General features: G+C 43.6%; 1 protein-coding gene across 3 annotated transcripts in view; it reads left to right on the forward strand.

Annotated features, from left to right (window-relative positions):
• sgsm2 (small G protein signaling modulator 2) overlaps positions 1-23,132 on the forward strand; it is a 190,324-nt gene that overhangs the window by 1,299 nt on the left and 165,893 nt on the right. The gene's annotated exons all lie outside the window — the stretch shown is intronic.

Below are 23,132 nucleotides of genomic sequence, written 5' to 3' on the forward strand. Positions count from 1 at the left end.
TTTTACAGCTGTTTGAATGCTACGCATTTTTTTTGTTTTGTTTGTTCATAATTATAAAGTAAAAGACGATCAGAAAATGATAACACTTCACATTAAGTTGCACTTATACCTGTGTAGTGACTGTCGTTTCGCTATAACAACAGGTGGTAAGAGACTATGCCTGAGGCACTCAGCCCCACAGTTACTGACCAAAAAAAACATAGGTCTACATTGCATCATTTGCCCTCAGTTTAAAAACTGGATGGCCAGTTGGAACTATTAATATGAATGTCAGAGGTTGTTGGTTGGAAATAAATGCTTTTAAAATACAGAAGTGTCCACCAAACACCACGCAGTGTGCCACTGGGGGTGTCCACCAAACACGTCGCAGTGTGCCACTGGGGGTGTCCACCAAACACCTCGCAGTGTGCCACTGGGGGTGTCCACCAAACACGTCGCAGTGTGCCACTGGGGGTGTCCACCAAACACGTCGCAGTGTGCCACTGGGGGTGTCCACCAAACACGTCGCAGTGTGCCACCGGGGGTGTCCACCAAACACCTCGCAGTGTGCCACTGGTTTCAAAGTGTCCTTTGTAATTCTGATAGGGATATCATGAAAATGAGCTTATTGCCTGCTATTAACCAATCAGAATTGACATAAAATGACCTGAAAGTGTTTTTTGATGTGTTTTATACTCTAATGATACCCTCTTCACGTTGTACGTTAATTAAGTACTCAAGCTGAAATACATGTAATAGTAGGAGTTAACCACCAAGTTATTTGATTGCAATTAGTCATTTAATTTCGTGAATACATAGTAGTTTTGCATAAATAACAGTGAAACATTATTCTATTTATTTTGATTGCCTTGTAATAAACACATCAAGATCGTCCAACTTTTAGGACATAATTTTTTGGGGGATATGACAATTAGTAGGCTGACTCATTTCATATGGTTTCTGTTCATGCATCAGTTGTATTTTATCTTTTTTTGGGGGGGGGGTCCCCTGCCATATAAAATTTGACTTGACATAATGACGTATGAATAATAGAACTATCATAACATCTGTGATGCTGAGAATAAAACAGGGACACAAGACTGTCTGTCTGTAGCAGAGATGTGTGTCATAACAGCTTCCCAACACAGACCAGGCAGTCAGAGAAAGGACCGTGTGATGTACCTGTGGGGTACTGGGACACACACTCACACACAGACACGGTGACAGCAGCATGGTGCTCTGGGCTCTAGTCTTTCAACGTTGTCTCCGGTTTAATTCACTGGTGTTTTAAAAAAAATGGCATAGATGAATAGTTAATGTTTCCTGTTGATGAGGTGGCTTTCATAAAACAAACTGCTGTGTGTCAAAGACAAGCTTGTTTGAGGAATGTGTGCCAATGTCTGTAGTGATGCAGTGATGCATGTCATATGACTGCCTTAGGTTATGTATAGGATTACATGCACAGTTGTGGAGAGTTTTCCGGGGCACTTTCAAAGGAGAGACTCCATTGAGCTTTGCTTTTAACTCCAGAACTAGGCTTGATCTGTGTTCTGGAAAACGTTACGTAGAGTTTGTTTGGTTGAGTTCATTTATTGACACTGATGAAGACAATCTTGTGGAAGTCTCTCCTTCTGTGTAGCCTAACGTTTGTATTGGCCAGACAGACTAGTCAAGAACAATTTGCCAATATGGGAGAGACTGAAATGTCACTTTGTTTAGCCTAATGATTGTATTGCCCAGACAGACTGGTCTGAAATGTCACTGTGTAACCTAACGATTTTATTGGCCAGACAGACTGGTCACTGTGTAACCTAACGATTTTATTGGCCAGACAGACTGGTCACTGTGTAGCCTAACGATTGTATTGGCCAGACAGACTGGTCACTGTGTAGCCTAACGATTGTATTGGCCAGACAGACTGGTCACTGTGTAGCCTAATGATTGTATTGGCCAGACAGACTGGTCACTTTGTAGCTTATTCTAAAATTGATTAAATCTTTTTTTCCCCCTCATCAATCTACAGACAGTACCCCATAATGACATCACAGTACCCCATAATGACATCACAGTACCCCATAATGACATCACAGTACCCCATAATGACAAAGCGAAAACAGGTTTTTAGAAATTTTAGCAAATGTATTACAAATATAAAACAGAAATTCCTTATATACATTAGTATTGTAATGAAACAGGCAGGGAGCAGGTCTCGAACCCTCGACCTTCTAGCCCGAAGTCCGGCGCGCTATCGACTGTGTTACACTACGCCCTCCTTTCAAAGAGCGCGTCCTCGCGCTAGCTTGCGACTCTACATCTTACAGGAACGCGCTCACCGGCCAAGCACACGCACTGTCATGGATGCTAGGTCCGATCACTTCTGACACCAATGTAATGAAACAGGCAGGGGAGCAGGTCTCGAACCCTCGACCTTCTGGCCCGAGGTCCGGCGCGCTATCGGCTGTGCCGCAAAAGCAGAGTCGATTTCCACGCTTATCAACCCAGGGTCGTTACAGTATTCAGACCCTTTACTATGAGAATCCAAATTGAGCTGTGGTGCATCTTGTTTCCCTTTATCATCATTGAGATGTTTCTACAACAGGATTGGCATCCACCTGTGGTAAATTAAATTGATTGGACATGATTTGGAAAGGCACACACTAGGGATGCACGATATATCTGTGAACATATCGGAATCGGACGATATTAGCTAAAAATGCCAACATCGTTATTGGCCCGATGTCTAGTTTAACGCCGATCTGCAAAACCGATGTCAAAGCGGACATGAATACCTATATGACGTAGGTACGTGACGTAATGACGGCACGTCAAATTTTGAGCTACACGTGCAACACAGCATTCCTAACCTAGCCCACAATGTCTGCTGTGTGGATCGAGCAGTCAACAAGACGAGCAGTCATTTGAAAGAGTAAGACAATTTCAGCGAGACAACTCAAAGGCGAAATCCATTAAAGCCAAGACAATGGAATTTGCCCTTTCCCTTGACAATCAACCGTTCTCTGTCGTGGGTGATGTTGGCTTTCGCCGACTGGTCGAAGACCGGTACACACTACCAAGTGCGCTATTTTTCAGATGTTGCCCTACCGGAGTCACACAGTAATAGCGTCACTGCTATTAGTTTCACAACATACATACTATGGAACGCTGTTTGGGTCTTTGCGTGTCAAAAAAGATACAGTAGCACTGTCAAAGCTGTACAAAAAGTCTGCAAACAAGTAAACACCGGCCACGAACGATGTGTTGTCAATACCGCGTTGGTAATAAAGCATAATTTGTTCGACCGCAACTTCTGGGGTAGCTAGCTTTAGCTTGGTATCTAGCTAGCACCAATACAACCAGACTGAAAACAATGACCAGTAGAAACTGCAGTCATTTTCATTATTCTTAGGAATGGTTTAGGAATCCTTGTGAGTAAGTATTAGCTCGGTTGCCACTTATTGCTTGTCTATTGAAATTGAAATTCAGTTCATGAAAATAAATAGCTAGCCAGCTACTTAACCCTTTTGCCCAAAGCTAACGTTAAAAGCAGCCAGCTAGCTTCATCTGGCTAGAGAGGCTCGACCGGAACAGGTTATGTGTTGTGAAGCTATCCACAATAAGCATTATGCACAATAGTGGAATTTGTGGCTTGCCTTCAAAATAAAAGTATGTCATTGACTGTAAGGGCTGTCGTTCTCCTCATCCTCGGATGAGGAGAGGAGAGAAGGATCAGTAGACCAAAATGCAGCATTTGGGAAATAAGCCATCTCTTTATTTAACACGACGATGGCAACACGAAAAACAAAACACTTTCAAAATACAAAACAAGAAAACGACGTAGACGAAAAACCTGAACATGAACTTACATAACTAACGTAAAACTCACGGACAGGAACAGACTACATCAAAACGAAACGAACAGCCAAACAGTCCCGTATGGTACATACATTCGACGACACAGAAGACAATCACCCACAAACAAACAGTGAGAACACCCTACCTAAATATGACTCTCAATTAGAGGAAAACGCAAAACACCTGCCTCTAATTAAGAGCCATACCAGGCAACCCAAAACCAACATAGAAACAGAAAACATAGACTGCCCACCCAAAACACACGCCCTGACCATAACCACATACAAAAACAACATAAAACAGGTCAGGACCGTTACATTGACAGTGATGCAAATTAATACAGATAGTAGAATTATACCATACTTTTATTTTGAAGGCTAACCGCAAAGTCCACTGTTGTGGCTAATCCTTTTTGTGGCTAGCTTCACATAGATTGGTTTGACCACCATTCATCAAATAAGAACTGTCTTATAAATGTGTTTTTTTTAGCTATATAGTTAGCTAGCCACAGCAAAACGACAATCTAGCTAGCTAACTATAGCTACTGAAACAGATTGTCGTTTTGCTATGTTTTTGGGGAAGAACATTGTTTGCATCCATGAGCTAGCTAGCTTTTTTTTATGACCAGCACTGTAGGTGCGTGAGACAACTTTACCAGCATTGTAGCATACGTATCGATGAATCGTTGTGACGTATGAAATACGAGTGATAGTGTAATCAATGTGTAATAACTACGTAAAAAATTAATGAACGCGTTCAATTATTATGTGACGTGCAGTCATATTCAGGTCCTGATTGGTCAACAAGCTTAATTGACACGTCAAACAGTGTTAAATAGTATATTTTTTGACACAAACAGCGTTCCATAGAAATCCTGGTTGAGAATGAAACGACTGAACAAATGAACAACGAAACAGCACAGCAAGTAAGGGAAATAAATAGGTTTTGATTTACTGGTAATGGGGACATACGTAAATGCCAACAAAATAACTTTTTGGTCAGTGTGGTGTGTGTGTGTGTGTAACCTTTTATTTAACTAGACAAGTCAGTTTACAATGACTGCCTACACCGGCCAAACCCGGATGACGCTGGGCCAATTGTGCTCCACCCTATGGGCTTCCCAATCATGGCCGAAAGAGAAACAGCCTGGATTTGAACCAGGGATTTTAGTGATGCCTCTTGCATTGAGATGCAGTGCCTTAGACCACTGCGTCCATGTGTGTGTGTGTTAACTGTTTAACTGTACTAGAATGCTTAAAAGGCCACTAAAATTCTAAATATCTGTTATCAGTCTCGTTTTTTTTGGGCAAGGAAAATATCGGATATCGGTATTGGCCAAAAATGTTATATCGGTGAATCACTAGCACACACCTGTCTATATAATGTCCCACGGTTGACAGTGCAAGTCAGAACAAAAGCCATGAAGTTGAAGTAATTGTCCATAGAGCTCCGAGACAGGATTGTGTCAAGGCACAGATCTGGGGAAGGGTACTAAAATATTTCTGCAGCATTGAAGGTCCCAATTGAAGGTCCCATTCTTAAATGGAACCACCAAAACTCTTCCTAGAGATGGCTGCCTGGCCAAACTGAGCAGTTGGGGGAGAAGGGCCTTGGTCAGGGAGGTGAACAAGAACCCGATGGTCACTGACAGAGCTCCAGAGTTCCTCTGTGGAGATGGGAAAACCTTCCAGAAGGACAACCATCTCTGCAGCACTCCACCAATCAGGCCTTTATGGTAGAGTGGCCAGACGGAAGCCACTCCTCAGTAAGAGGCACATGACAGCCCGCTTGGAGTTTGCCAAAAGGCAACTAAAGGACTCTCAGACCATAAGAAACAAGATTATTTGGCCTGAATGCCAAGCGTCATGTCTGGAGGAAACCTGGCACCATCCCTACGGTGAAGCATGGTGGTGGCAGCATCATGCTGTGGGGATATTTTTCAGCGGCGGTGACTGGGAGACTAATCAGGATCGAGGGAAAGATGAACGGAGCAAAGTACAGCGAGAATCTTGATGAAAACCTGCTCCAGAGCGCTCAGGGCCTCAGACTGGGGGTGAAGTTACACCTTCCAACAGGACACTGACCCTAAGCACACAGTAGGTTTGTTTTCGGGACAAGTCTCTTAATGTCCTTGAGTGGCCCAGCCAGAGTCCGGACTTGAACCCGATCAAACATTTCTGGAGAGACCTAAGAATAGCTGTGCAGCGACGCTCCCCATCCAACCTGACAGAGCTTGAGAGGATCTACAGAGAATAATGGAAGAAACTCCCCAAATACAGGTGTGCCAAGCTTGTAGCATCATCATATCAAATCATACCCAAGAAGACTTGAGGCTGTTATCACTGGCAAAGGTGCTTCAACAAAGTGCTGAGTAAAGGTTCTGAATTCTTATATAAATGTGATATTTAATTTTTTTATTTTTTAAAAAATTTGCTAAAATAAAAACAGTTTTTGCTTTGTCATTATGGAATGTTGTGTGTAGATTGAGGGACATTTTTTTTCTTAATTTAATCCATTTTAGAATAAGGCTGTAACGTAAGAAAATGTGGAAAAAGCCAAGGGGTCTGAATACTTTCCACTGTATAGTGCATTACTTTTCACCAGGGCCCATAGGCAGAGTGCCATAGGCAATGACATGGCATTTGGGATGCAGACAGGGTATGAGGAGAGGCAACGCTTTGATTATTTTGGTTGAGATATGTTCCTGACCTACGTTTTTTTGGAGTTCCCTTGGCTTGGTCAATCTGTCCCCGTCTGGACTGATCGATCGGCAGATGTTAGGAATGTATATTGATTACCTATCGCTCCTGATAACCTGATCACCACCTGGAATTGTGACTATAATTACTGGGGATCCAGTTTGTCTGTACGTTGTATTTTCTCCTTTTTCCCCCTATTGAAAATCAATGCATTGATGGTGTACACTACACAGAATGCAATGTAATCTAATTATTTGTAATTTGTAACCTGTGTCACATGAAATGTACTACAAGAGTCTGTGTATACATGAACACATTAGACCTTTAAACACAGAAAGAAACCTGCATGTGAGTCAGTGAGACAGTAAGCAAAGCCCCAGCTGCAGCTCCTGGTTTAAAGGTCTCTGTCTCTTTAAACCGCAGTCAGCCACCTCGGCGTTGCCTGGCAACTGAAAGCATCAGCAGCTAGCTAAGAAGTTAAATTGCATCAATTGACGATTAATACTGCCACAACTCACTGGCCTGTCTCCGTCTGTGTCTGCCTCTCTGTTTCTGTCTTTGTCTCTCTCTCTCAATTCCATTTTAAGGGCTTTATTGACATGGGGAAACATATGTTTACATATGCCAAAGCAAGTGAAATGGATAATAAACAAAAGGGGAAATAAACAATCAGATATTAACAGTAAACGTCTGTCTGTGTCTCTCTCTCTCAGTTGATGATGTACTAATACTACTCCCAAAAGACAGTGCTATTTTTAGTTGTATTTCCCTTCAATACCCAATCTTTTAACCACGACAGAGACAAGAACTTTGGCTGTGCTTAGCTGCTGGGTTTAGGATGGTCAGGATATGAACAGAAAATGACAGTTGATGTGCTGTGGTCAGAGGCGATAGGACAGCCACCTGCTGCGCACGGCCGATGTTCGGGTTGGTCTGTCTTGTCTTTTAGCCACGACAATACAGAATAAGTTCTGCGCTATATTTAGTTGTGTTGGATGTGGATTGGTTACGACAACTCACGACTTAACAACCAACAGCTCCACAGGTGGGGGTAATGGCCAATGATTCCAAGGTCCACGGTCATACCGTTACAGGCTGAGGCTAGTCCAAACGGTCCGTAGTCATACCGTTACAGGCTGAGGCTAGTCCAAACGGTCCGTAGTCATACCGTTACAGGCTGAGGCTAGTCCAAACGGTCCACGGTCATACCGTTACAGGCTGAGGCTAGTCCAAACGGTCCGTAGTCATACCGTTACAGGCTGAGGCTAGTCCAAACGGTCCACGGTCATACTGTTACAGGCTGAGGCTAGTCCAAACGGTCCGTAGTCATACCGTTACAGGCTGAGGCTAGTCCAAACGGTCCACGGTCATACCGTTACAGGCTGAGGCTCGTCCAAACGGTCCACGGACATACCGTTACAGGCTGAGGCTAGTCCAAACGGTCCACGGTCATACCGTTACAGGCTGAGGCTAGTCCAAACGGTCCACGGTCATACCGTTACAGGCTGAGGCTAGTCCAAACGGTCCACGGTCATACCGTTACAGGCTGAGGCTAGTCCAAACGGTCCACGGTCATACCGTTACAGGCTGAGGCTAGTCCAAACGGTCCACGGTCATACCGTTACAGGCTGAGGCTAGTCCAAACGGTCCGTAGTCATACCGTTACAGGCTGAGGCTAGTCCAAACGGTCCACGGTCATACCGTTACAGGCTGAGGCTCGTCCAAACGGTCCACGGACATACCGTTACAGGCTGAGGCTAGTCCAAACGGTCCACGGTCATACCGTTACAGGCTGAGGCTAGTCCAAACGGTCCACGGTCATACCGTTACAGGCTGAGGCTAGTCCAAACGGTCCACGGTCATACCGTTACAGGCTGAGGCTAGTCCGAACGGTCCACGGTCATACCGTTACAGGCTGAGGCTAGTCCAAACGGTCCGTGGTCATACCGTTACAGGCTGAGGCTAGTCCAAACGGTCCGTGGTCATACCGTTACAGGCTGAGGCTAGTCCAAACGGTCCACGGTCATACCGTTACAGGCTGAGGCTAGTCCAAACGGTCCACGGTCATACCGTTACAGGCTGAGGCTAGTCCAAACGGTCTGTAGTCATACCGTTACAGGCTGAGGCTAGTCCAAACGGTCCACGGTCATACCGTTACAGGCTGAGGCTAGTCCAAACGGTCCACGGACATACCGTTACAGGCTGAGGCTAGTCCAAACGGTCCACGGTCATACCGTTACAGGCTGAGGCTAGTCCAAACGGTCCACGGTCATACCGTTACAGGCTGAGGCTAGTCCAAACGGTCCACGGTCATACCGTTACAGGCTGACGCTAGTCCAAACGGTCCATAGTCATACCGTTACAGGCTGAGGCTAGTCCAAACGGTCCGTATTCATACCGTTACAGGCTGAGGCTAGTCCAAACGGTCCGTAGTCATACCGTTACAAGCTGAGGCTAGTCCAAACGGTCTGTAGTCATACCGTTACAGGCTGAGGCTAGTCCAAACGGTCCACGGTCATACCGTTACAGGCTGAGGCTAGTCCAAACGGTCCACGGTCATACCGTTACAGGCTGAGGCTAGTCCAAACGGTCCACGGTCATACCGTTACAGGCTGAGGCTAGTCCAAACGGTCCGTGGTCATACCGTTACAGGCTGAGGCTAGTCCAAACGGTCCACGGTCATACCGTTACAGGCTGAGGCTAGTCCAAACGGTCCACGGTCATACCGTTACAGGCTGAGGCTAGTCCAAACGGTCTGTAGTCATACCGTTACAGGCTGAGGCTAGTCCAAACGGTCCACGGTCATACCGTTACAGGCTGAGGCTAGTCCAAACGGTCCACGGACATACCGTTACAGGCTGAGGCTAGTCCAAACGGTCCACGGTCATACCGTTACAGGCTGAGGCTAGTCCAAACGGTCCACGGTCATACCGTTACAGGCTGAGGCTAGTCCAAACGGTCCACGGTCATACCGTTACAGGCTGAGGCTAGTCCAAACGGTCCACGGTCATACCGTTACTATCCTGGAGATACTTTTTGTTGTTGTTGCCCAGTGTGTTGAGAGCACAGGAGGTTGGTGGCACGTTAATTGGGGAGGACGTGCTCGTGCTGTAGTAATGGCTGGAACGGAATAAATGGTTTCCGTGTTTGATACCATTCCATTCACTCCATTCACGCCATTATTCTGAGCCATTCTGACCTCCAGCAAGCCTCGTGATTGGGAGCCATCACTCACTCTCACCAAGGGCTGTAGCAGTAAGTGGATCTGATAGGTTTGGTGAATCATTAATCGTTTTGAGTCTCTCACTGAAATGTGTTTAGAGTGACTGATGGGGGAGTGGAGGTTTGAATGGTGGGGATAGGAGAGTGGGTGATGGCCCAATCATTCAATAGCAGGTCACTCTGCCCCCTAAATGCATCTTATTGGGCCACTACCTACAGTCAACCTTTACAAAGTGTTACAGATTTGCCGACTCTGGACTTGAGAGTTGCAATTGCTTTCTTGGAAGCTGTGTCATTCAATGAATCTGTGAAACTGCATCGAAACTGCTACTGGGAATCGCTGTATGGCAGAGACTTAACCACACCGATGATATCGCTCTAATACAGTCCATTTCTTTGTTTGCTATAATCGCCTGGATGCACATTGCACCAACGGCTCCTTCACTGCCATATTGCACACAGAGGGTCCAAACCACATTCCCATGTCTCTTCCCTGAAGAAATATCCTCTCATTATGCAGCTGGGTACTATGTTATCTCAGCCAGTCTGACACAGAGTCAAATGGCACACTTATCCCTATATAGTGCACTACTTTTGACCAGAAAGTATTGCACTATATAGGGATAAGTGTGCCATTTTGGGATGTACTTAGACAGACAACCTTGGAGGCAGAACTCCAGCTTCTCTCCTGAGGTTGTTACTGAAATACAAATGGAACCCTATTCCCTATATAACACATTACTTTTGACCAGGGCCCTTAGGGCTTTATGTAGGGGAGAGAGTGCCATTTGTCAGGCTGAGATTTATCTCTGCAGAAATAAAAGGAAACACCATTGGATTAGCAGTACAACAACAACTATAAAGCTACAGGTTATATGGGCTCTGGTAAAACAAAACAAAAAAGGTACTATGTAGGGAATAGGGTGCTATGGGTTCTGGTCAAAAGTAGTGCACTATGTAGGGAATAGGGTGCTATGGGCTCTGGTCAAAAGTAGTGCACTATGTAGGGAATAGGGTGCTATGGGCTCTGGTCAAAAGTAGTACACTATGTAGGGAATAGGGTGCTATGGGCTTTGGTCAAAAGTAGTGCACTATGTAGGGAATAGGGTGCTATGGGCTCTGGTCAAAAGTAGTGCACTATGTAGGGAATAGGGTGCCATTTGGGATCTGTGTGATATGTTCTCTTGTCTCCAGCTGGTCACCTGTCATTCCATGAATGCCAAGAAGAGGATGGATGAGTGAGGGTCATTCCAGGAAATGAGTGCTTTGACTGATTCCACTGATGGGTCATTCCAGGAAATGAGTGCTTTGACTGATTCCACTGATGGGTCATTCCAGGAAATGAGTGCCTTTTGGATCCTTTTGATATTTTAAGAAGAAATTGTGCACCAGTATTACAAATTAAAAGCTTATTACAGTATATTAAATGAAGTGCCTTTTAATATAGACCACATGGAAAATGTAATAAAGTCAGATTTTATTTCATATGAATAAAGACTTGCTGAAGGGTTGTCCCTCCGTCAACCCTGTGTCACTTCTAGGAAGATTTGAACCCACTTGAACCCCAATATTTTCTCCAAGTTTCACTTTGTAAATCCATTTATTTATTATTTTACTAAGTGTTTTCCGAAGAGGATTTATTTATTTCATGTGATTTAGTGATTCATTTACATCTGTCCCTCATTTTAAGTGAACACTGTTACTTGAACTGAACTCTTGTTTTAATACGGTTAAACTATTCCTTTTAAAATATATATATTTTTTAAACAACTGAACATCTAATAGTCAAATCACAGTGTAAAAGCAGGTGAGCTGGTTCTACTCCTTTTGTTTATTATTATAGTGAGCGGGTTGAACACAACACATCAACCCTGTTACCCAGAGATAGAACACAACCCTGTTACCCAGAGATAGAACACATCAACCCTGTTACCCAGAGATAGAACACAACAACCCTGTTACCCAGAGATAGAACACAACAACCCTGTTACCCAGAGATAGAACACATCAACCCTGTTACCCAGAGATAGAACACAACCACCCTGTTACCCAGAGATAGAACACAACAACCCTGTTACCCAGAGATAGAACACATCAACCCTGTTACCCAGAGATAGAACACATCAACCCTGTTACCCAGAGATAGAACACATCAACCCTGTTACCCAGAGATAGAACACAACACATCAACCCTGTTACCCAGAGATAGAACACATCAACCCTGTTACCCAGAGATAGAACACAACCCTGTTACCCAGAGATAGAACACATCAACCCTGTTACCCAGAGATAGAACACAACCACCCTGTTACCCAGAGATAGAACACATCAACCCTGTTACCCAGAGATAGAACACAACACATCAACCCTGTTACCCAGAGATAGAACACAACACAACAACCCTGTTACCCAGAGATAGAACACATCAACCCTGTTACCCAGAGATAGAACACAACACATCAACCCTGTTACCCAGAGATAGAACACAACACATCAACCCTGTTACCCAGAGATAGAACACAACACATCAACCCTGTTACCCAGAGATAGAACACATCCACCCTGTTACCCAGAGATAGAACACATCAACCCTGTTACCCAGAGATAGAACACATCAACCCTGTTACCCAGAGATAGAACACATCAACCCTGTTACCCAGAGATAGAACACATCAACCCTGTTACCCAGAGATAGAACACAACCACCCTGTTACCCAGAGATAGAACACATCAACCCTGTTACCCAGAGATAGAACACATCAACCCTGTTACCCAGAGATAGAACACAACACAACAACCCTGTTACCCAGAGATAGAACACATCAACCCTGTTACCCAGAGATAGAACACATCAACCCTGTTACCCAGAGATAGAACACATCAACCCTGTTACCCAGAGATAGAACACATCAACCCTGTTACCCAGAGATAGAACACAACACATCAACCCTGTTACCCAGAGATAGAACACAACAACCCTGTTACCCAGAGATAGAACACAACACAACAACCCTGTTACCCAGAGATAGAACACATCAACCCTGTTACCCAGAGATAGAACACAACCACCCTGTTACCCAGAGATAGAACACATCAACCCTGTTACCCAGAGATAGAACACAACACAACCACCCTGTTACCCAGAGATAGAACACAACAACCCTGTTACCCAGAGATAGAACACAACACATCAACCCTGTTACCCAGAGATAGAACACATCAACCCTGTTACCCAGAGATAGAACACAACACATCAACCCTGTTACCCAGAGATAGAACACATCAACCCTGTTACCCAGAGATAGAACACATCAACCCTGTTACCCAGAGATAGAACACATCAACCCTGTTACCCAGAGATAGAACACAACACATCAACCCTGTTACCCAGAGATAGAACACAACACATCAACCCTGTTACCCAGAGATAGAACACATCAACCCTGTTACCCAGAGATAGAACACAACACATCAACCCTGTTACCCAGAGATAGAACACATCAACCCTGTTACCCAGAGATAGAACACAACACATCAACCCTGTTACCCAGAGATAGAACACAACACATCAACCCTGTTACCCAGAGATAGAACACATCAACCCTGTTACCCAGAGATAGAACACAACACATCAACCCTGTTACCCAGAGATAGAACACAACACAACCACCCTGTTACCCAGAGATAGAACACAACAACCCTGTTACCCAGAGATAGAACACATCAACCCTGTTACCCAGAGATAGAACACAACACATCAACCCTGTTACCCAGAGATAGAACACAACACATCAACCCTGTTACCCAGAGATAGAACACAACACATCAACCCTGTTACCCAGAGATAGAACACAACCACCCTGTTACCCAGAGATAGAACACATCAACCCTGTTACCCAGAGATAGAACACAACACATCAACCCTGTTACCCAGAGATAGAACACAACACATCAACCCTGTTACCCAGAGATAGAACACAACCACCCTGTTACCCAGAGATAGAACACAACAACCCTGTTACCCAGAGATAGAACACATCAACCCTGTTACCCAGAGATAGAACACATCAACCCTGTTACCCAGAGATAGAACACAACACATCAACCCTGTTACCCAGAGATAGAACACATCAACCCTGTTACCCAGAGATAGAACACATCAACCCTGTTACCCAGAGATAGAACACATCAACCCTGTTACCCAGAGATAGAACACATCACATCAACCCTGTTACCCAGAGATAGAACACAACACAACAACCCTGTTACCCAGAGATAGAACACAACAACCCTGTTACCCAGAGATAGAACACATCAACCCTGTCACCCAGAGATAGAACACAACACATCAACCCTGTTACCCAGAGATAGAACACAACACATCAACCCTGTTACCCAGAGATAGAACACAACACATCGACCCTGTTACCCAGAGATAGAACACAACACATCAACCCTGTTACCCAGAGATAGAACACAACACATCAACCCTGTTACCCAGAGATAGAACACAACACATCAACCCTGTTACCTAGAGATAGAACACATCAACCCTGTTACCCAGAGATAGAACACATCAACCCTGTTACCCAGAGATAGAACACATCAACCCTGTTACCCAGAGATAGAACACAACACATCAACCCTGTTACCCAGAGATAGAACACAACACATCAACCCTGTTACCCAGAGATAGAACACAACACATCAACCCTGTTACCCAGAGATAGAACACAACACAACAACCCTGTTACCTAGAGATAGAACACAACACATCAACCCTGTTACCTAGAGATAGAACACAACACATCAACCCTGTTACCCAGAGATAGAACACAACACATCAACCCTGTTACCTAGAGATAGAACACAACACATCAACCCTGTTACCCAGAGATAGAACACAACACAACAACCCTGTTACCCAGAGATAGAACACATCAACCCTGTTACCCAGAGATAGAACACATCAACCCTGTTACCCAGAGATAGAACACATCAACCCTGTTACCCAGAGATAGAACACAACAACCCTGTTACCCAGAGATAGAACACAACAACCCTGTTACCCAGAGATAGAACACATCAACCCTGTTACCCAGAGATAGAACACAACCACCCTGTTACCCAGAGATAGAACACAACAACCCTGTTACCCAGAGATAGAACACATCAACCCTGTTACCCAGAGATAGAACACAACCACCCTGTTACCCAGAGATAGAACACATCAACCCTGTTACCCAGAGATAGAACACAACACATCAACCCTGTTACCCAGAGATAGAACACAACACATCAACCCTGTTACCCAGAGATAGAACACATCAACCCTGTTACCCAGAGATAGAACACAACACAACAACCCTGTTACCCAGAGATAGAACACATCAACCCTGTTACCCAGAGATAGAACACAACACATCAACCCTGTTACCCAGAGATAGAACACAACACATCAACCCTGTTACCCAGAGATAGAACACATCCACCCTGTTACCCAGAGATAGAACACATCAACCCTGTTACCCAGAGATAGAACACAACACATCAACCCTGTTACCCAGAGATAGAACACATCAACCCTGTTACCCAGAGATAGAACACAACAACCCTGTTACCCAGAGATAGAACACAACACAACAACCCTGTTACCCAGAGATAGAACACATCAACCCTGTTACCCAGAGATAGAACACAACCACCCTGTTACCCAGAGATAGAACACAACAACCCTGTTACCCAGAGATAGAACACATCAACCCTGTTACCCAGAGATAGAACACAATGTGTGAATCTTACATTCAAATGCCACTTCCTGTTGCATCACAACAAGCTTCCATTCCCTCTGTCGTGAGGGGAGTTATGGTTGATTTAAGAGGACATCTTCAACCCTGGTACTTTATTTGGCACTTATTATAGTCTTATTTATTTAACCTCTTGAGATGGGAAAAATCATTTATGAATTTTAAAATGTGCTCTTTATGACAGTATGTTTAAAATTAGATGAAATATATATATATTTTTACCAAGTTACACTTCTCAAAAGACACGGAAGTGATGTAACGGTACCCTGGACACATTTATTTTATTTTCTGTCTTTCGCTTTCCTCGTTTCTGTCTCAATACTGATTTTAGCACTTTCTTCTACACTCAACGGACAGTTTATTAGGTACACCTCCCCATTCACGAAAATAGATCGCTCCAACAGACAGTTTGTCACGTGACCATGGCTTACTATATGAAGCAGACAGAAAGGCATCGAGACATTCAGTTACTGTTCGATTGAACATTAGAACGGGCAAAACGAGTCACCTAAGTGACTTTGAGCGTGGTATGATCGTCGATGCCAGGCCTGCCAGATCCAGTATCTCACAAACAGACGCCCTCCTGGGCTTTTCACGCACGACAGTGTCAAGGATGGGCTATTGCAGCAGACGACCACACCAGGTTCCACTCCTATCAACTAGAAGCGGATCCATGGGCACTCCATCACCAACACTGGACAATTAAGGAGTGGTAAAACATCACCTGGAACATGACAGCGAGCTCAGTTTACTGAGTGTCCTGGTCAGTCCCCAGACCTCAACCCAATAGAACATAAAGGGATGAGATGGAACGGGCTGTTGGCAGCATGATTGTCCTGCTGTCCAATGTGCAGTAACTGTGTGATGCCATCGCGTCAACATGGACCAACATCTCTGTGAAACGTTTCAGACAACCTTGTAGAATGCCCCAAATAATTCAGGATGTTCTGGAGGCAAAGGGGATGTGGGGGGTGGGGGGGGGGGGTCCAACCCGGTAGTAGATTGTTGTACCTAATAAACAGGCTGGTGAGTGTATGTGCCTAGAGGCCTGAATTCAATGGTATTGTTTTCCTGCTCTAGCTATGTGTCTCTGTCATTAGACAGAGAGGTACAGTACATGTGTCCTTATGTAACACACAGACAGTCAGAGTCATCTACAAGGTTCTAATCAGGTTTGTGTCCTGTTCTGTTCCAGAACCTCTTTAGTTGCAGTGTTCTGTCACTGAGTTTGTCACTGAGCATTGACTTAATCATCATTTTCTTTGGTTGTAGACTGGTTATATGTACCTGTTGTAAATCCCTGTTATATATTTTCAACAGTACTAGGGTTGCTATGGTTCCTAGTAAATCCCTGTTGTATCTTTTCAACAGTACTAGGGTTGCTATGGTTCCTAGTAAATCCCTGTTGTATCTTTTCAACAGTACTAGGGTTGCTATGGTTCCTAGTAAATCCCTGTTGTATCTTTTCAACAGTACTTGGGTTGCTATGGTTCCTAGTAAATCCCTGTTGTATCTTTTCAACAGTACTAGGGTTGCTATGGTTCCTAGTAAATCCATGTTGTATCTTTTCAGCTGTACTAGGGTTGCTATGGTTCCTAGTAAATCCCTGTTGTATCTTTTCAGCTGTACTAGGGTTGCTATGGTTCCTAGTAAATCCCTGTTGTATCTTTTCAGCTGTACTAGGGTTGCTATGGTTCCTAGTAAATCCCTGTTGTATCTTTTCAGCTGTACTAGGGTTGCTATGGTTCCTAGTAAATCCCTGTTGTATCTTTTCAGCTGTACTAGGGTTGCTATGGTTCCTCATATTTGTAAAAGTGGCATAGGTATATGAATGATGTGTTTTAGTGTGTGCTTATCCACGTATGTGTGTAGTGTCCCAGCTTGTTCATTTCTAGGTAATTGCGTATTAGCGAGTTGGTGTGACCCTGGCTGCTTTAAGCTGCATCCCAAATGGCACCCTATGGGAATAGGCGCCCTGGTCAAAAGTAGTATACTACACAGGGAATAGGGTACAATTTGGGACACAGCTGTAGTCTATCTTCCCCTGCCCGCCTGTCTGTGGCCGTGTTTGTGTGCGTGTGGCCGTGTTTGTGTGCGTGTGGCCGTGTTTGTGTGCGTGTGGCCGTGTTTGTGTGCGTGTGGCCGTGTTTGTGTGCGTGTGGCCGTGTTTGTGTGCGTGTGGCCGTGTTTGTGTGCGTGTGGCCGTGTTTGTGTGCGTGTGGCCGTGTTTGTGTGGGTTTTATGCAGTGTTTGTGTGGGTTTTATGCGGTGTTTGTGTGGGTTTTATGCAGTGTTTGTGTGGGTTTTATGCAGTGTTTGTGTGGGTTTTATGCAGTGTGAGGGAGCCTGAGGTACGACGTCAGCACTGGCCTTTGTTTGTTTTAAAGGGTAAAAATAACCCCAATTATTTGAGGCAATCCCAGAGAAGTGATGCAGCTCAGAGCTGACCATCATGAAAGAAAGAGATGGGGGAGAGAGGAAGAGAGAGAGGAAGAGGAGAGAGAGAGAGAGGAGAGTGAGACAGAGAAGGTTCATCAACTGAGACTAATGTACCCCCCTCTAGTATAACAGTCTGCCTGTGGTGATTTTCATAGATGCCTATTTCTCCTGTAACATCAGAATGGGCTGGTCATGTTTAAGATGTCATTTTCCAACAACTATAAATGAAACATTTTAAAATGTTGTGATGGTTTTTGATAATATTACAAGACAGGCCACCAGAGGTCTCTTCACAGTCCCCAAGTCCAGAACAGACTATGGGAGGCGCACAGTACTACATAGAGCCATGACTACATGGAACTCTATTTCACATTTTAAAAAAACAGATAAAATACACCTTTATAGAACAATGGGGACTGTAAAGCAACACAAACATAGACACGTGCATACACACACACACGATAACATACACACTATACACACATGTTCACATGGATTTTGTGTTGTAGGATTTTGTATATGTGGTAGTAGAGTAGAGGCCTGAGAGCACACCCCTTATATGTTGTGAAATCTGTTATGAATGTATTGTTATGTTTCAAAATGTTTTTATAACTGCCTTAATTTAGCTGGACCCAAGGAAGAGTAGCTGCTGTCTTGGCAGCAGTATATGGGGATCCCTAATAAACCCCAGGAAGAGTAGCTGCTGTCTTGGCAACAGTATATGGGGATCCCTAATAAACCCCAGGAAGAGTAGCTGCTGTCTTGGCAACAGTATATGGGGATCCCTAATAAACCCCAGGAAGAGTAGCTGCTGTCTTGGCAGCAGTATATGGGGATCCCTAATAAACCCCAGGAAGAGTAGCTGCTGTCTTGGCAACAGTATATGGGGATCCCTAATAAACCCCAGGAAGAGTAGCTGCTGTCTTGGCAGCAGTATATGGGGATCCCTAATAAACCCCAGGAAGAGTAGCTGCTGTCTTGGCAGCAGTATATGGGGATCCCTAATAAACCCCAGGAAGAGTAGCTGCTGTCTTGGCAGCAGTATATGGGGATCCCTAATAAACCCCAGGAAGAGTAGCTGCTGTCTTGGCAGCAGTATATGGGGATCCCTAATAAACCCCAGGAAGAGTAGCTGCTGTCTTGGCAGCAGTATATGGGGATCCATAATAAATACAAATACAAATGTCCTGCCTCAGAGCATCAGACAGGAACCTCAAAATGGAGTCCAATCCAAACGCACAGGTTGCATCCCAAATGGAGCCCTTCATAGTCTATCACAGTGCCATCCGTTTTGTCACCAAAGCCCCATATACTACCCACCACTGCGACCTGTACACTCTCGTTGGCTGGCCCTCGCTTCATACTCGTCGCCAAACCCACTGGCTCCAGGTCATCTACAAAACCCTGCTAGGTAAAGTCCCCCCTTATCTCAGCTCGCTGGTCACCATAGCAGCACCTACCTGTAGCACGCGCTCCAGCAGGTATATCTCTCTGGTCACCCCCAAAACCAATTCTTCCTTTGGCCGCCTCTCCTTCCAGTTCTCTGCTGCCAATGACTGGAACGAACTACAAAAATCTCTGAAACTGGAAACACTTATCTCCCTCACTAGCTTTAAGCACCAGCTGTCAGAGCAGCTCATAGATTACTGCACCTGTACATAGCCCATCTATAATTTAGCCCAAACAACTACCTCTTTACCTACTGTATTTATTTTGCTCCTTTGCACCCCATTATTTCTGTCTCTACTTTGCACCTTCTTCCACTGCAAACCAACCATTCCAGTGTTTTTTTACTTGCTATATTGTATTTACTTTGCCACCATGGCCTTTTTTTATATTTTTATTTATATATATATTTTGTTTGCCTTCACCTCCCTTATCTCACCTCACTTGCTCACATTGTATATAGACTTATTTTTCACTGTATTATTGACTGTATGTTTGTTTTACTCCATGTGTAACTATGTGTTGTTGTATGTGTCGAACTGCTTTGCTTTATCTTGGCCAGGTCGCAATTGTAAATGAGAACGTGTTCTCAATTTGCCTACCTGGTTAAATAAAGGTGAAATAAAAATAAATAAAATAGTGGCCTACTTTGGTGGTTTGGGTACTCTCTGTCAGACAGAACCCAATGTGTGCTTTCTGATGGTGTCAAGTGACCTCAATATTTCTAAAGGTGTCCAGCAGGGGTCGATTCTGGAACCTGTCCCTCTTTACTATTTATACACTGAGTGTACAAAACATTAGGAACACCTGCTCTATCTGTGACAGACTGACCAGGTGAAAGCCATGATCATCCCTTATTGATGTCACTTGTTAATAAGGATCGGACCCTTTTTTTCCTCCTCCAATTTTAGGCCTAAAATATCCAAATCAAACTGCCTGTAGCTCAGGACCTGAAGCAAGGATATGACACATTATTGATACCGTTTGAAAGGAACTTTGAAGTTTGTGTAAATGTGAACACCAACCAGTTTCTATTTGCCATATATTTTTTCAACAGTGCTGTGATGTTTCACAAAAGTACTGAACCTTTTCTATTCTCATAGTTTCTACAGGTTGTAAATTAAAAATACATATTTTTTTTGCTAATTGTTATAATATGATTGACTTTTCAAATCACCCAGCAGTGCTATTTGCAAGGTCCCCAATATACAGTTGAAGTTGGAAGATAACATACACCTTAGCCAAATACATTTAAACTCAGTTTTTCACAATTCCTGACATTTAATCCGAGTAAAGATTCCCTATATTAGGTCAGTTAGGATCACCACTTTATTTTAAGAATGTGAAATGTCAAAATAATAGTTGAGAGAATGATTTATTTAAGCTTTTATTTCTTTCATCACATTCCCAGTGGGTCAGAAGTTTACATACACTAAATTAGTATTTGGTAGCATTGCCTTTAAATTGTTTAACTTGGGTCAAACGTTTCGGTTAGCCTCCAACAAGCTTCCCACAATAAGTTGGGTGAATTTTGGCCCATTCCTCCTGACAGAGCTGGTGTAACTGAGTCAGTTTTCTAGGCCTCCTTGCTCGTCCTTAAGCCATTTTGCCACATTTTTGGAAGTATGCTTGGGGTCATTGTCCATTTGGAAGACCCATTTGCGACCAAGCTTTAACTTCCTGACTGATGTCTTGAGATGTTGCTTCAATATATCCACATAATTTTCCTCCCTCATGATGCCATCTATTTTGTGAAGTGCACCAGACCCTCCTGCAGAAAGCACCCCCACAACATGATGCTGCCACACCCGTTCTTCTCGGTTGGGATGGTGTTCTTCGGCTTGCAAGTCTCCCCCTTTTTCCTCCAAACATAACGATGGTTATTATGGCCAAACAGTTGTATTTTTGTTTCATAAGACCTGGGATATTTCTCCAAAAATTACGATCTTTGTCCTCATGTGCAGTTGCAAACCGTAGTCTGGCTATTTTATGGCAGTTTTGGAGCAGTGGCTTCTTCCTTGCTGAGCGGCCTTTCAGGTTATGTCAATATAGGACTCGTTTTACTGTGGATATAGATACTTTTGTACCTGTTTCCTCCAGAATCTTCACAAGGTCCTTTGCTGTTGTTCTGGGATTGATTGGCACTTTTCGCACCAAAGTACGTTCATTTCTAGGAGACATACCACTCCTTCCTGAGCGGTATGACGCCTGCGTGTTCCCATGGTGTTTATACTTGCGTACTATTCTTTGTACAGATGAACGTGGTACCTCCAGGCATTTGGAAATTGGTCCCAAGGATGAACCAGACATGTGGGGGTCTACCATTTTTCTTCTGAGGTCTTGGCTGATTTATTTTGATTTTCCCATGATGTCAAGCAAAGAGGCGCTGAGTTTGAAGGTAGGCCTTGAAATACATCCACAGGTACACCTCCAATTAACTCTAAGGATGTAAATTAGCCTATGAGAAGCTTCTAAAGACAGTACATCATTTTTTGGAATTTTCCAAGCTGTTTAAAGGCACAGTCAACTTCGTGTATGTAAACTTCTAACCCACTGGAATTGTGATACAGTGAATTATAGGTGAAATAATCTGTCTGTAAACAATTGTTGGAAAAATTACTTGTGTCATGCACAAAGTATATGTCCTAACCGACTTGCCAAAACTATAGTTTGTTAACAAGACATTTGTGGAGTGGTTGAAAAACTAGTTTTAATGACTCCAACCTAAGTGTGTGGAGTGGTTGAAAAACTAGTTTTAATGACTCCAACCTAAGTGTATGTACACTTCCGACTTCAACTGTATATAACTGTCACGATCGTCGTCAGGGTGGAAATGACCGGACCAAGGTGCAGCGTTGTAAACGTACATTTCTTTTTATTTATGAATGTCGCCAACAAGAAACAACAAAACAAACGTGAAGCTGACTAGGGCTATACAGGCCACTATCACAGACAACTACCCACAACTAAGGTGAAAAAACAGGCTGCCTAAGTATGATTCCCAATCAGAGACAACGATAGACAGCTGTCCCTGATTGAGAACCATACCCGACCAAAACATAGAAACAGAAAACATAGAAATAAAGAAACTAGAATGCCCACCCTAGTCACACCCTGGCCTAACCAACATAGAGAATAAAAGCCTCTCTATGTCCAGGGCGTGACAATAACATTCTATTGATCACAAGAATTTTGTACAAGAATTTAAATTGAATCAGGCGTTGTTTTGTGTATCAGTTCATAAAACATGTGCCATGGAATCGGTACATCGAAAATCTCTTCCCAACTATTTTGCAACCTGTATGGCACAGCTGTCCATTTTTTGTTCCTGATATGAAACTGGTATAGTTTTTTTTTATCATCATTTTCTTTAAACAGTTTTTGTCTTTAATGCAGGGCCAACAGGCAAGTTCCTTACCTTCTCCCCCTTCAATTTACCTCTACCATTTTTGCAGAAATGCTGTAACTAGTTGGTTGTAATTTTGGATAGAGCAGACATTTTCATACATTTTTGTTAGCTGCATGTGTGACAACTCCACCAGTCCTATTTATGATATTATTTATAAAGATTATATCGTTTTTAAACATTGTTTCCAAAAATACATATATTTTTTAAATCAGTTAGTTTTTTTGAGTTTAACCATAATATTTGTTGTAATATTTGTTACATTTTTTCTGGTGGATTAAA

This window comes from Salvelinus fontinalis, chromosome 24 (assembly GCF_029448725.1).
Source record: "Salvelinus fontinalis isolate EN_2023a chromosome 24, ASM2944872v1, whole genome shotgun sequence".
NCBI lineage: Eukaryota > Metazoa > Chordata > Actinopteri > Salmoniformes > Salmonidae > Salvelinus > Salvelinus fontinalis.